This window comes from Dasypus novemcinctus, chromosome 30, assembly GCF_030445035.2.
Source record: "Dasypus novemcinctus isolate mDasNov1 chromosome 30, mDasNov1.1.hap2, whole genome shotgun sequence".
In the NCBI taxonomy this organism is placed as follows: Eukaryota; Metazoa; Chordata; class Mammalia; order Cingulata; family Dasypodidae; genus Dasypus; species Dasypus novemcinctus.
Window position 1 is genome coordinate 16,974,699 of NC_080702.1, and position 13,704 is coordinate 16,988,402.

The 13,704-nt window shown below is 40.8% G+C and overlaps 1 long non-coding RNA gene across 1 annotated transcript in view; it reads right to left on the reverse strand.

The window, feature by feature from the left end:
- Positions 1 to 13,704, reverse strand: part of LOC139437924 (uncharacterized) — a 195,706-nt gene that overhangs the window by 116,473 nt on the left and 65,529 nt on the right. Inside the window, exon 2 of the long non-coding RNA XR_011647801.1 lies at positions 12,638 to 12,733. This is a non-coding gene — a long non-coding RNA (uncharacterized lncRNA). The remainder of the gene's footprint in view (positions 1 to 12,637; positions 12,734 to 13,704) is intronic.

Genomic DNA, 13,704 nt, shown 5'->3' on the forward strand with positions numbered 1-13,704 from the left:
TATGTACATACATATATACAAATAGATATATATCTATGTATTGGAAAACAGGACTACACATACTTGCAAACCACTCTTCATAGGAGCATTATTCACAATAGCCAATGGTCACAACTATGCAAGTATCCATCAACAGATGAATGGATACAAAAAGAAAAACTGCTACATCCATAAAACGGAATTCAGCCATAGCAAGCAATGGAAGTTCTGAGACATCCTAATACATGAATGACATCAACATGATTATATACTGAGTGAAATCAGATGACACAAAAGACAAAGAGTGTATGATTCTGCATATGTGAAACCTCTAGGAAAAGAAAACAGGAAGGAATGAGATTAAGGATTATCAATAGGAATTAGGGGAAAAGGACAATGAGATTAAGAGTTATAAAGAGCATCTGTCTCAGGTCATGAAGAAATTTTGGAGATCAATGGTGATGTTAAAGATTGTTAAGGTAATTAATGCCAATGAGTTAAGTACCAATAAAAACGGTTAAAATAGGAATTTTCGTTATGCTCATGTCAACTTATGAAATTGAACAAAATCTTATAAAATACATGGAACTGGCGAATCCATAATGAACTGGATGTCAAGGAGATTCAGGAAATTTAGTTGGGCTTCAAAATGGGCAGAAGGGTAGGGGCTCTGTGTTTGAGTCAGTGTGTAATTTAGAACCAATATTAGATGAACTACTTCACATTAATTTAAATTGCCTTTAGCTCCAAAGCCAAGGACTCTACTTCCGGTAATTTTCCTGTTCTCATTAATCTCTCCTTCTTGCACAAAGGAAGTCTGAGTAGCATCACATGTATGCTTTCTACCCAACCAGCCCTGATCACTGTAGCCCCTTGTCCTAGTTAAAGTTCCCCAGGTAATGCACGAACTGCACCCAGTGTACTGACGGCTACTCTGTGTCCCTCTAGTTCCATGGAAGACCTGATGGAGGGGCCCACTAGTGACAGAGCAGATGAGGAGACTCCCTCTAATGCTGAGGTAAGGCCACCTGTTTTTGTCTAAGACAGAAATGTTTCTTTCTCACATTCCTTTTCACATTGAGTACAGATCTTGCTACGGGTTGTACCTATAGACACACACTGCTGCTTTGTGGAAGGAAGAACTGAAAGAATCCTATGAACAGATCCCTGACACAAGAGGGCTTTAAAAATGGCAGCATCTGGTTTTAAACCAAATAGAAAGGTTGTGTTAATTATCTCAGCACCATTTTCCTTCCTTTAACTCAGACTTTTGTAATTGCCTATTTTGGTAAATAGGATTGAAAATCACTTCCTCCAGAAGAGCTGGAGCCTTTCCCACAGGTGTCTCCCAAGCTTATTCATGGGGCCTTTGAATTTACCACTGCTTCCCATCTCTTTTTGAAAATCACCAAGACCTGGAAAAACACAACAAAACATGACCCTATCATCACTCTGTTTTCTTTTCTACATTGCAGGTGACCTTGAGAGCAAATGAAAATGGTAGGTATTCTGGGCTCATCAAAATATTGTGGGACAACTGGAAAATGACCTTATACGGAAGGTTCAATGCGGATCAGCAGAATATCCATGTCTACATAAAATACCATGACTTTAAAATGCTGTTTGACCTAAAGTAAGGGGGAAATGGAAAGGAGAAATGAGTTTATATGGCTACGAGTTTCTAAAAAAGAGTCTGGAGGCTGGCAGAAGGTTTGCCCTCATGCACAACTGAGCAGAGTCAGAGAGACAGATAAAGCAGATACAACCCCCAGATATTGGTTCCTTTGAGGGCTAAAGAGACCCATGGGAGTTATGGTCATGGCCGATGGGGTTAACTACCAGGGCAGATGGCCCCTCTTTGGAAATGGTGTTTATGTGTGATGAATCTGGACTCAGATGGGATCTCCCTTCATAAGACTTTCATGCTAATGTGCTGGAGGTGCAGTTAATGTTGGGGTTTAAGATATATTTAGGGGATTTGAATCTCTGGACTGACAATGTGATAGCCAGATCCTGAGCCTCAACAGACTCCAGCACCTACAATCTGATTTATTGGACTTACCACACTCAGCTAAGATGGAGTTGAAGAAGGACAACCACCACACCATGGAGCCTAGAGTGATTACAACTGAAAATGGGAGGATTGCATCCAGCATCCAGGTGGAATCTGACCCTCCTCTTGACATAGAGGTGCAATGGACACAACCAATCCAATGTCCACATAGAAGAGGTGGCATTGGATTGGGAAAAGTGGACATAATGGACAAAGGGTATGGGGAAAGGCAGGAAGAGATGAGAGGTGGAGGCGTCTTTGGGACATGGAGCTGCCCTGGATGGTGCTTCAGAGGTAATCACTGGACATTGTAAATCCTCACAGGGCCCACTGGATGGAATAGAGGAGAGTATGGGCCATGATGTGAACCAATGTATATGAGGTGCAGAGGTGCCCAAAGATGTACTTAACAAATCCAATGGATGTGTCATGATGATGGGAACGAGTGTTGTTGGGGGGGGGGGGGAGAGGGGGGATGGGGGGGTGGGGTTGAATGGGACCTCACATATATATTTTTAATGTAATATTATTACAAAGTCAATAAAAAATAAAAAAATTAAAAAAAAAAAAAAAAAGAGCAATAAGCACTTTCTAAGCCTATGACATGGTTCTTTGTGCTGTGGATGAAAATAAAGAATAGAACTAGTGCTTAATATTCAGGCTTAAAAGGTACAACATAAAATATCTGTGATGCATCAACTAATTTATTTTATATGATTATAAATTTTCAAATAAATGTACTAGTATATAAAAAAAAAATATTGTGGGAAAAAGTGAGATGAAATAGGGGGCTTCCTACAAGCTGTAGGCTGTTGACCTAGCCTGATCCCAGCCTCACTGTAAAATGCGGATATGGGATATGATGAAAGGTTTTCTATTAAGGAGTTCTGTTCTTCCTTCCACAGTCCCCAGGGGTGGATCTGTTCATTTGGGGGTTACAGGTTAGGCTGTGTGGAGGCTTAAGGGAATCCATGTGTGAGTCTCTGTGGTGTGACTGTGAGACTGTATGAGCTTGTGGAGATGACTGTGTGCATTTCTTCCAGGTGAGATGGACTGCTCAAGCTCTGGTGCTCCAAGGGGAGGGGCCTTAATGTGAACCCAGGGTGTGGCTCATGAGATTGAGCTCCTGCCTACCATATGGGAAGCCCGTGGCTTGATTCTTCATGCATCCTCAAGAAGACAGTGAGCCTGCATGACAGGCAGGCATGGCAACCTGAAACAAAAACATGATGCAACAAGAAACACAAGAGGAAAAACAATGAGAGAAACAACAAAGCAGTGAACAGAGGTAGCTTAGGTGACTAGGCATCTACCTCTCACATCAGAGGTCCCAGGTTCAGTTCCCAGTGCCTCCTAAAGAAACAAAAGAAGATGGATAGAGACAGCAAGTGTAAACAACACGGGAGGAGGGAGAAATAAAGAAACGAAAACAAATCTTTAAAAAAAACAACCAAAGACATACCAAAAAAACAACTACAACAACAAAAAAAAGAAACTATGCAATGGAGTTGCACCATCTGCACACATGCTTACAACTAAGTCTACAGAGAAACCAAACTGTCCATCTTTATAAGGTGGCCTCCAGATCACAGGGCCTAGGGAAGCTAACTGTGAGGATAACCTCAGATGCTGGCATAGTTCCTGGTGTCCAAAACTAAAGGAAAGCCCATATGACTCGTCATTAGATCAAAATCGTGAGAGTTGTGAGGCATCACATAGAATGACCTGTCAACTATCACAATGATGTCATAGCCAGGAGCCTGGACACAGCACACAGGCATTGGAAAGAAGAGTTAGTACCCTGTATTATATCATTACCTTGGACCCTCTAGATGCTCAAATCCTATGAGGGTCTTTGACAAATAAGAACTCAGATTCCACTTGGTTTTTAACCTGATATCCAAAATCTTTGTTGAAATGCAATTAGAGAGCAACATTAGAGGGAGTCAGCATTGACCCTCTGCGTCCCTCCATAATGACGGTCCCACTGTTAAAGACTGAAGATGGAGAGCCAGTAATTCAATGAATAAACACACCTCGTGGAGAAAAGGAAGACTGATGGAAGAATACAGTATTATTAAATGATCATTTTTAAATGGTAAGATATCGATGTTTTCATATTTATAAGTATTATCTTATACCACAAAGATGAGTGAAGAAACATGACAGAATGCATTGCCTAGAACTGAATTGATTCCACCAAAAAGAGGTTGCCTCTAATCAAGTAGAAATTCCTGTCGTATATTTGGTAAACGTAGATTCAGTTTATGCAGATCCATGGAGACTGAATTCATTGGAGATGTCAAAAGACACCTGTGAGGACTTCCAGGAAGATGGCAGACTAGGAAGACATGGGACTCTCTCTTCCGACAGAAAAACAGCTGGAGAACAGACTGAAATGGACTGGAAAAAGACCTTCTAGGGTTTAGGACAGCAGGGTAAGGCTGAACACCACCCAGGACAGAGACGGACAAAGGAGGGGAATCGCAACAGCAAAACTGTGAGTTGAAAGCAGCAGCTCTTGCTGCTGTCACCATCCCCCACACTAAAGACTTTAGAACACTCAGGCCTCTGAACAACTTTAGAAAAAGGGGTCTCCAGGGATCCACCACCCCCAGAAAGGGGAGGGAGAGGGACACAGACTAAGCTGACAGCTTGTGACCCACAAATTTAGTCTGCTGTGTCCCATGAGCTCTATCAAGCTGGATGGGGTCATGTCATCCTTTCCCTTGGGAGCCAGCAAAGGACTAAAGAGATCATGACCCTCTCAATCTACTTCTCTACTAAGTAGGAATGATTGTTGAAGACACAGAGGGACGTGGAATCATTTACTACTACCCAGGAAAAGGGAGCAGGCTGACAGAAGGCTGAAGAACTGTTTCTGAGTAAGTTTAAATTACAAGTCTCTTTATCTCTAGGCAAGAACCTCTACCACATAGATCCAGTCTGTCTCACAGCAAAAACACTCCAACCAGGCACTGAACTGAAAGGGCTGCCAAGAGTGCCATCTGCTAGCAGAACTAGGTTGTACATATGAGAAAATTAAAAATAAGGAAGTTAGAGAGGCTTTTGCTGGCCTTTATACCCTCCCTCTCAAGGCCCGAGGAAGCAGGTCTGCAAACCATTATTGGGTATAGCAGTTGGACATTACTGATGAATTCCAAAAAGAAACACTGGATTATGCATGTAAACTGGTCTTTTCCTCTGGGCAATTAGATTATATAGGATTCATAGATGTACATGATTAAATAATGATCAAAGATTTGGCTAGGCCACATTAAGAATGTTGCATCCCTGCCCCTTGGTAGGTGGGACTCACAGAGAAAACGATATGGCATAAAACATGGTTGGAGTTTTTGAGCTTGAGCCCAGGAGGTGAACACACAGGAGAACATCACCAGAGGAAGAGGGACAGCTCCTTAGGCACAGAAGAAGCCCTGGTATGAGGACAGAGCTGTTTGCCTAATAGTCTACAAGCTGACCTTGTGGAGAGAGGCAAAGCTTAGAGAGCCTCATAGTCTAGAGCTGACCTTGTGAAAACAGAAGAGCTGATCCTGGAAATGAACTAAAAGAAGAGGAACCCAAGAAGCCTGAACCCTTGCAGACACCAGCAGTCATCTTGCTCTAACACATGGTAAGACTTTGGTGAGGGAAGTAACTTACACTTTATGGCCTAGTAAATAAGCTTCTACCCCAAATAAATACCCTTTATAAAGATCAACAGACTTCTGCTTTTTGCATCAGCACTCCTTTAGCAAAAACAGTGGGTCCAGAGCCCAGTTTTGAGCAACTAAGAGAGACAATCCTAATGATCCAGGTTGAACCAAGAATCAAACAGCAGCAGTGACACACAGAATCCCACCACCAAATCCCAAGAAAAGGGAAAGAAATTGAACATCTGAGTAACCTGCATCCTAATCAGATGCCTCTTATGAGCAAAAATTTACAAGCCAGACTAAGAAAATGGAAGACATGGCCCAGGAAAAGGAATATATAAAAGTCCCTAAAGAGACACAGGATTTGAGAGAACTGATTAACAAGATGCGTGCTGATTCTGAAATCAAATTAATGAGATGAAAAAAATCACAGCTAAAGAAATGAACGACACCAAGAAGATACTGAACAAGCACAAAGGAAAACTGGAAATCCGAAATTAAAAAGTAACAGAAAAAAAAAAAAGTAACAGAGCTAATGGGAATGAAAGACACAATAGGTGAGATTAAGAAAACACATTTGGGGGTGGCAGACTTGGCCCAGTGGTTAGGGCGTCCATCTACCACATGGGAGGTCCGCAGTTCAAACCCCGGGCCTCCTTGACCCGTGTGGGGCTGGCCCATGCGCAGTGCTGATGCACGCAAGGAGTGCCCTGCCACGCAGGGGTGCCCCCCGTGTAGGGGAGCCCCACGCACAAGGAGTGCATCCCATAAGGAGAGCTGCCCAGCGCAAAAGAAAGAGCAGCCTGCCCAGGAATGGCGCTGCCCACACGGAGAGCTGATGCAGCAAGATGACGCAATGAAAAAGAAACACAGATTCCCATGCCGCTGACAACAACAGAAGCAGACAAAGAAGATGCAGCAAATAGACACAGAGAACAGACAACAGGGGTGGGGGAAAGGAGAGAGAGAGACAGAGAGACAGAGAGAGACAGGGAGGGAGGGAGGAAGGAAGGAAGAAAAGTGGGGGGAAAAAAAAGAAAACACATGAAAGTCATACAACAGCAAACTTGAAATGATAGGAGAATGAGCGATACCAAAGACAGAAGAGCTAAAATGAGGGAGAGAGAAGAATGGAGAAAAATGAGCAGGAGTGGCATGACAACACAAAAAGCAACAACACACATGTCATAAGAGTTCCAGAAGGTGAAAAGAAGGGAAAAGGGGGGGGGGGGGGGAGGGGAAGAGTATTTGAGGAAATAATACCTGAAAATTTCACAACTCTCCTGAAGGAAATGAACCTACATTTCCAAGAAGCCAACCATATCCCTAACGGAATAAACGCAAGTAGACCTATTCCATGACACATACTACTCAGGTCAAATGTCAGAAGCAAAGAGAAAGAGAAAAGTCTGAGAACAGTAAGGGAGATGGGAATCATCACTTACAAGGGACACCCAGTAAGACTTAGTACAGATGCCTCATAAGAAACCATGGAGGGAAGCAGACTTGGTCTAGTGGTTAGGGCATCCACCTACCACATGGGAGGTCCGCGGTTCAAACCCCGGGCCTCCCTGACCTGTGTGCAGCTGGCCCACGCACAGTGCTGATACGCGCAAGGAGTGCTGTGCCACGCAGGGGTGTCCCGTGTAGGGGAGCCCCACGGGCAAGGAGTACGCCCTGTAAGGAGAGCCACCCAGCATGAAAGAAAGTTCACCCTGCCCAGGAAAGGCACCACACACACAGAGAGCTGACACAAGATGACACAACAAAAAGAACCACAGATTCCTGTGCCACTGACAACAGAAGCGGACGAAGAAGAACACGCAGCAAATAGACACAGAGAACAGACAACTGGGGTGGGGGTGGGGAAGGGGAGAGAAATAAAATAAATAAATATATCTTTAAAAAAAAAAAAAAAGAAACCATGGAGGTGAGAAGACAGTAGTATGATACAATTGGGATAATGAAAGAGAAAAATTGCCAGCCAAGAATTCTGCATCCAGCAAAACTCTCCTTCAAATATGAAGGTGTTTATAAAATATTCACAGAAACTAAGAAACTAAGTTCTTATTAAAGAATCCATCTTGAAGGATATATTAAAGGAAGCCTTAGAACCTGAAAGAAAAAGACAGGAGAGAGAGGCTTGGAGGAGAGAATGGAAGAATAGAAGAAAGCATAAGCAAAAAAGTAAAAAGACCAAAATCTGATATGGCATATGATGACCAAAGAAGAAAATGGTGGAAATAAACGATGTATTTACAGTAATATCATTGAATGTGAATGGATTAAACTCACCAATCAAAAGATATAGGCTGACAGGATGTATTAAAGAAAAAGCATGAGCCATCCATATGCTGCTTATCAAAGAAACACCTTAGACCCAGGTATACAAACTGTCTCAAAGTAAAAGCCTAGATAAAGATACTCCATGCAAAAAGTAACCAAAATAGAGCAGGGGTAGCTATACTAATACTGGACAAAAAATTATAAATGCAAAAAAGTCTTAAGAGATACAGAAGGACATTAAATATTAATAAAAGGAACAATCAACCAGGAAGATATAGGAGACATAAATATCTATGCACCTAACCAATGTCCCCCAAAATACATGAAACTAATTCTGGGTAAACTAAAGGGAGAAATAGGCATCTCTACTTTAATCATTAGAGATGTCAACACACCTCTCACATCATTAGATAGAATGAGACAAAAGATCAACAAGGAAATAGAGAACTTAAACAATATAATAAATGAATTAGACCTAACAGACATATACAGAATGCAGCATGCAAACTCAGTGGGTTATTCTTTCTTTTCCCATGCACATTTATCCTTCCCCAGGATAAACCATAGGCTAGGACACAATACAACTCTCAAGAAAGAAAAAGATTGAAATTAGAAAAAGCACCTTCTCAGATCATAAGGGAATGAAACTGAAAATCAGAAACAGACAGGATAAAGGTGAATTCACAAATGTATGGAAGCTAAACAACACACTCCTAAATAATCAGTAGGTCGAAGAAATTGCAAGTGAAATCAGTAAATGTATTCAGACAAATGAAAACGAGATCACAACTTATCAGAACTTATGGGATATAGCAAAGGCAGTCTTAAGAGGGAAATTTATAGACCAAAAAGCCTATATTAAAAAAGAAGAAAGCTAAACTCAAAGAATTTACTGAACAACAAGAGAAACTAGAAATAGAATAGCAAACTAATCCTCAAAGCAAGCAGAAAAAAATAATAAAGATTAGAGTAGAAATAAATGAAATTGAGGATTAAAAAACTAGAGAAAATCAAAACCAAAAGCTGGTTCGAGAACATCAATAAAATTCTCAAACCCTTAGCAAGATTAAGAGAAAAAACAAAAGGAAACAAATAAAATTTGAAATTAAAGGGGGGGAAGTTATGAATGACCCCACAGAACTGAAAAGGATCATGACAGGAAATTCTGAGAAACTGTATGCCAACAAACGAGACAACCGAGATGAAATGGGAAAATTCCTAGAAATGCACAACCAACCTATATTGACACTACGAGAAATACAAGAACGTAAACCAGTTACATTTAAAGATACCGATTCTGTCTTCAAAAATCTTCCAACAAAGAAAACTCCAGGACCATGTGGCTTCACAGGTGAATTCTACCAAACACTTCAAAAGAATTTACATCAGTCCTCTTTAAACTCTTACAAAAGGTTGAACAGGAGGGAAAATAACCCAACACTTTTTAAGAAGCCAAAATCCCCATGATACCAAAGCCAATAAGGACACTGCAAGGAAAAGAAAATGACAGACGAAGCTCTCTAAGGAACATTGATGCAAAAATTCTCAACAAAGTATTTAGAAATCGAATCCAGCAGCATATCGAAAGACTTATATATCACAACCAAGTCGGATTTATTCCTGGTAGGCAAGGCTGGTTCAATATAAGAAAATCAATCAAAGTAATACACCACATTAACAAACTGAAGGAAGGAAAAAAAAACATATGATCATCCCAATTGAGGCAGCATTTGACAAAATCCAGTATCCTCTCTTATAAAAAACATTTCAAAAGAGATGAAAAGAAGGAAAATTCCTTAATATGATAAAAGACACATATGAAAAACCCCACATCTAACATCATAACCACTGGGGAAAGGTTGAAAGCTTAACTTTTAAGACCAGAAAGAAGAGAAGGACGCCCACTAGCACAATTGTTACTTAACACTGTAATAGAAGCTCTAGGTAGAGCAATAAGAAAAGAAAAAAGAATTAAAAGAATTAAGAAAAGAGGAGGTAAAACTCTATTTGCAGATGACATGATCTTATATTTAGAAAATTCTGAAAGGTCTACAATGAAGCTACTAGAGCTAGTAAATGAGTTCAGCAAAGTGGAGTCAGCAAAATCAACAGGGAGAAATCAGTAATGTTTTTATACACTGGTAGTGCGCAAATCTGAGGAGGAAATCAGGGGAAAATTCCATTTACAATAGCAACAAAAAAACAAATTCCTAGGAATCAATTTAAAAAAAGAACTACAGGACCTACACAGAGAAAATCACAAAACAGTGCTAAAAGAAATTTTAAAAGACCTAAACAATTGGAAAGACATTCCATGTTCATGGACTGGAAGACTGAATATCAGGAAGATGTGAATCCTACCCTCACTGATTTATAGATTCACAGCAACACCAATCAAAATTAAAACAGTCAACTTTACAAAAATAGAAAAGACAATTACAAAATCATTTTGAAGGGCAAGTACACATGAATAGACAAAAGCATTCTAAAAAAGAAGAGCGACATAGGAGGAATTTCACTGCCTTATGTCAAAACATATTACAAAGCTATGTGGACAATTCACCATGATACTGCCATAAAGAGAGACACAACGATCAGTGGAATTGAACTGAGTACAGAAATAAACCCTCATCTCTATGGTCAACTAGTTTTTGACAAACCTACCAAGTCTGTGTTAATCGGACAAAAACAGACTCTTCAACAAATGCTGCTGGGAGAACAGGCTATCTATAACCAAAAGAATTAAGGAGGACCCCATCTCACTCTCTATATAAGAATCAACTCAAAATGGATTAAAGACCGAAATATAAAAGCAAATACCATACAACTACTAGAAGACCTTGTGGTACATGGTAGTTTCTTGGACCTTACACCCAAAGCACAAACAACAAATGAAAAATTAGATAAATGGGACCTCCTCAAAATTTAAAACTTTTGCACCCCCAGGACTTTGTCAAAAGGGTGAAAAGACAGCTGACTCAATGGGAGAAGATACTTACAAATCTACATGTTCCATAAGGGCTTAATATTCAGGATATAAAGAGAGATGTTATAACTCAACAATAAAAAGACAAATGACCCAATGGAAAAATGGGCAAAATGGAAGCGGCTGTGGCTCAATCAGTTGGGCTCCTATCTACCATATGGGAAGCCCTGGGTTCACGTCCTGGGGCCTCTGTGAAAGCAGGCTCGCCCACACGTTGCGCAGAGTTGCCGGTCCGGGCGCTGCAGAGTGCCACCTGGCCCGCAATCACTGCAGGCAGCAAATGGATACAGAGGGCAGACAGCAAGCAAGCCACAAGGTGGGAGGGAATAAATAAAATAAATACAGACACAGAAGAAAGCACAGCAAATGGACACAGAGAACAGACAGGATGCAAAAAGCCACAAGGGGGGTGAATAAAATAAAAAAGGGCAAAAAACATGAGTAGACATTTATCCAGAGGAAACATGAATGGCAAAAAACACTTGAAAAAATATTCAACCCCATTAATGATTAGGGAAATGCAAATCGAAACAAGATAGAATTTCACAGCTATCAGAATGGCCAAAAAAATATTCAACCCCATTAATGATTAGGGAAATGCAAATCGAAACAAGATAGAATTTCACAGCTATCAGAATGGCCACTATTAAAAAGTCAGAGAACTACAAGCGTTGGAGAGAAGGTGGAGAGATAGGAACGCTTATTCACTATTTGTAGGACCACTATGGATTAACTAGAGAACACTATGTTGAGTGAAGCAAGCCAGACACAAAGGGACAAATACAGGCACCTTGCATTACTATGACCTAAATACAGTATAACATAATGTATGATTCCACTTATATAAAATGTAAACATGAATTTTTAGAGGAAATAAAAAGTATTCAGAAATGGGATCTGTTGATGGCAGGGGAAGCATAGAGTGATCAAGAGGTAAGGAGTTCTTCTTTGTTTTTCATTTCTTATTATTACTGAAATAATGAAAATGCTCTAATGATGACTGAGGTGATCAGTGAACAACTATGTGATTGTGCCAAATACCACTGACTGACCACTTTGGATGAATTATATGTTTTTGTTTTTTTTGTTTTTGTTTTTTTTAAGAAAAAGACAAACAGCTCCTAAAAATGGGAAAACATGTAAATACACATTTACCAAAGAAGAAACATTTGATTCTTTTCATCACTAGAAAAACACATGTCAAAATCTGCCATACAGGGTAGCAGCTGTGGCTCAATCAGTTGGGCTCCCATCTCCCATCGACCATATGGGAGACCCTGGATTCCCTCTCCAGGGCCTCTTTGTGAAGGTGAGCTGGCCCGTACACTGTGGAGAGCTGACGGCCCATGCGCCATGGAGAGCTGACACAGAAAGGTGACGCAACGAAGGGAGACAAGCAGACAGAAAAAAAAAAAAAAAAACGCTCAGTGAACTGACACAGAGGACAGCAAAAAAAAAAAAAAAACAAGCCACAAGGGGGGGGGTAAATAAATAAATAAATCTTTAAAAAAAAAACCTCTGCTATACATACTAGAATGGTTAAAACCAAGAGACATAATACCAACTGGTAAAGAAGATGTGGCAAACCTGGAGCCCTAATACATTTCTGGTAAGAATGCAAAATGTTGTTGCCACTTTGGGAAATATTTTGTCAGTTTCTTAAAAATATAAGCTTACCGTAATTCTTGCTAATTCCACTCCAAGAAATATATCCAAGACAAATGAAATTGTGTCCATGCAATGACTCCTAGGGCAACTGCATGGCAGCCAAAACTGGAAAAAAAATACGAATGTCTATTAGCTGGTGAATGGATAAAAGGTGGTTCATCCATAAATATATATGCACCTTTAACTACCTAATTTCAAGCACCCTGAGTCTCCCTGGCACCAAGGGATTACTATCACTACCAGCTGCTGATTCAACTAGAGAAAGACCTTGAATAAAAGGGGTAAATGGTAAAGACAAATGCGTTTACATTGCTAAGAGACGTCAAAATGAGTCAGGGGTTCATTAGCGGGGTCACGTTTACACACAGCTCAGCAAAATTCCAGAGACAGCCAAAGTAGATACAACCGCAGGTACTGGTGCTTCTGAGGACTACAGAAACACACAGGTTCTACAGTCATGACAGCTGGCTCTAGAGTTCACTGTCTTGCCAGCAGGCCTTCCTTTGGAATTTGTGCTCCTCAGTGTGATGGAGTTGGACTCAGATGTGACCTCTCTACACATGCCTCTTCTGTCACTTCTACTGAACCTGTGGTTGGAGCTGAGCTTGGTGTATGCTCAGGAGACTTGAATCTCGGGGCTGTCCATGTGCCAGCTGGGCCCTGAGCCTCAGGAGAGTTGCAATACCTACTATCCGGTTCGTTGGACTTACCCAGGTCAGCTGACAGGGAAATGAGAATGGTCAACAACCATACCAGGGAACTGCGGGTGTCTACAACTGCAAGCAGGAGAATCGCATCCATTGGCCATGTGGGATCTAACCACAACTCGATTTAGAGGTGGACTGGACATTGCCATCCCAGGGTCCACAGGATGGAAGAATATATTAAGGAGATTAGAGTGGATTTGCTGGTATTCTACCATATAACTGTTGTGACTCTAGAAATGGAAAAAAATATATCATTGATAGGGAGACGATGATGGCCATGGGAGTTGCTGATGGTAAGTAGAGGGAGGAAAAGGTGTGATATGGGGCATTCACTGGGTGTATTCACCAAATGAAATGAATGTTTCTTAC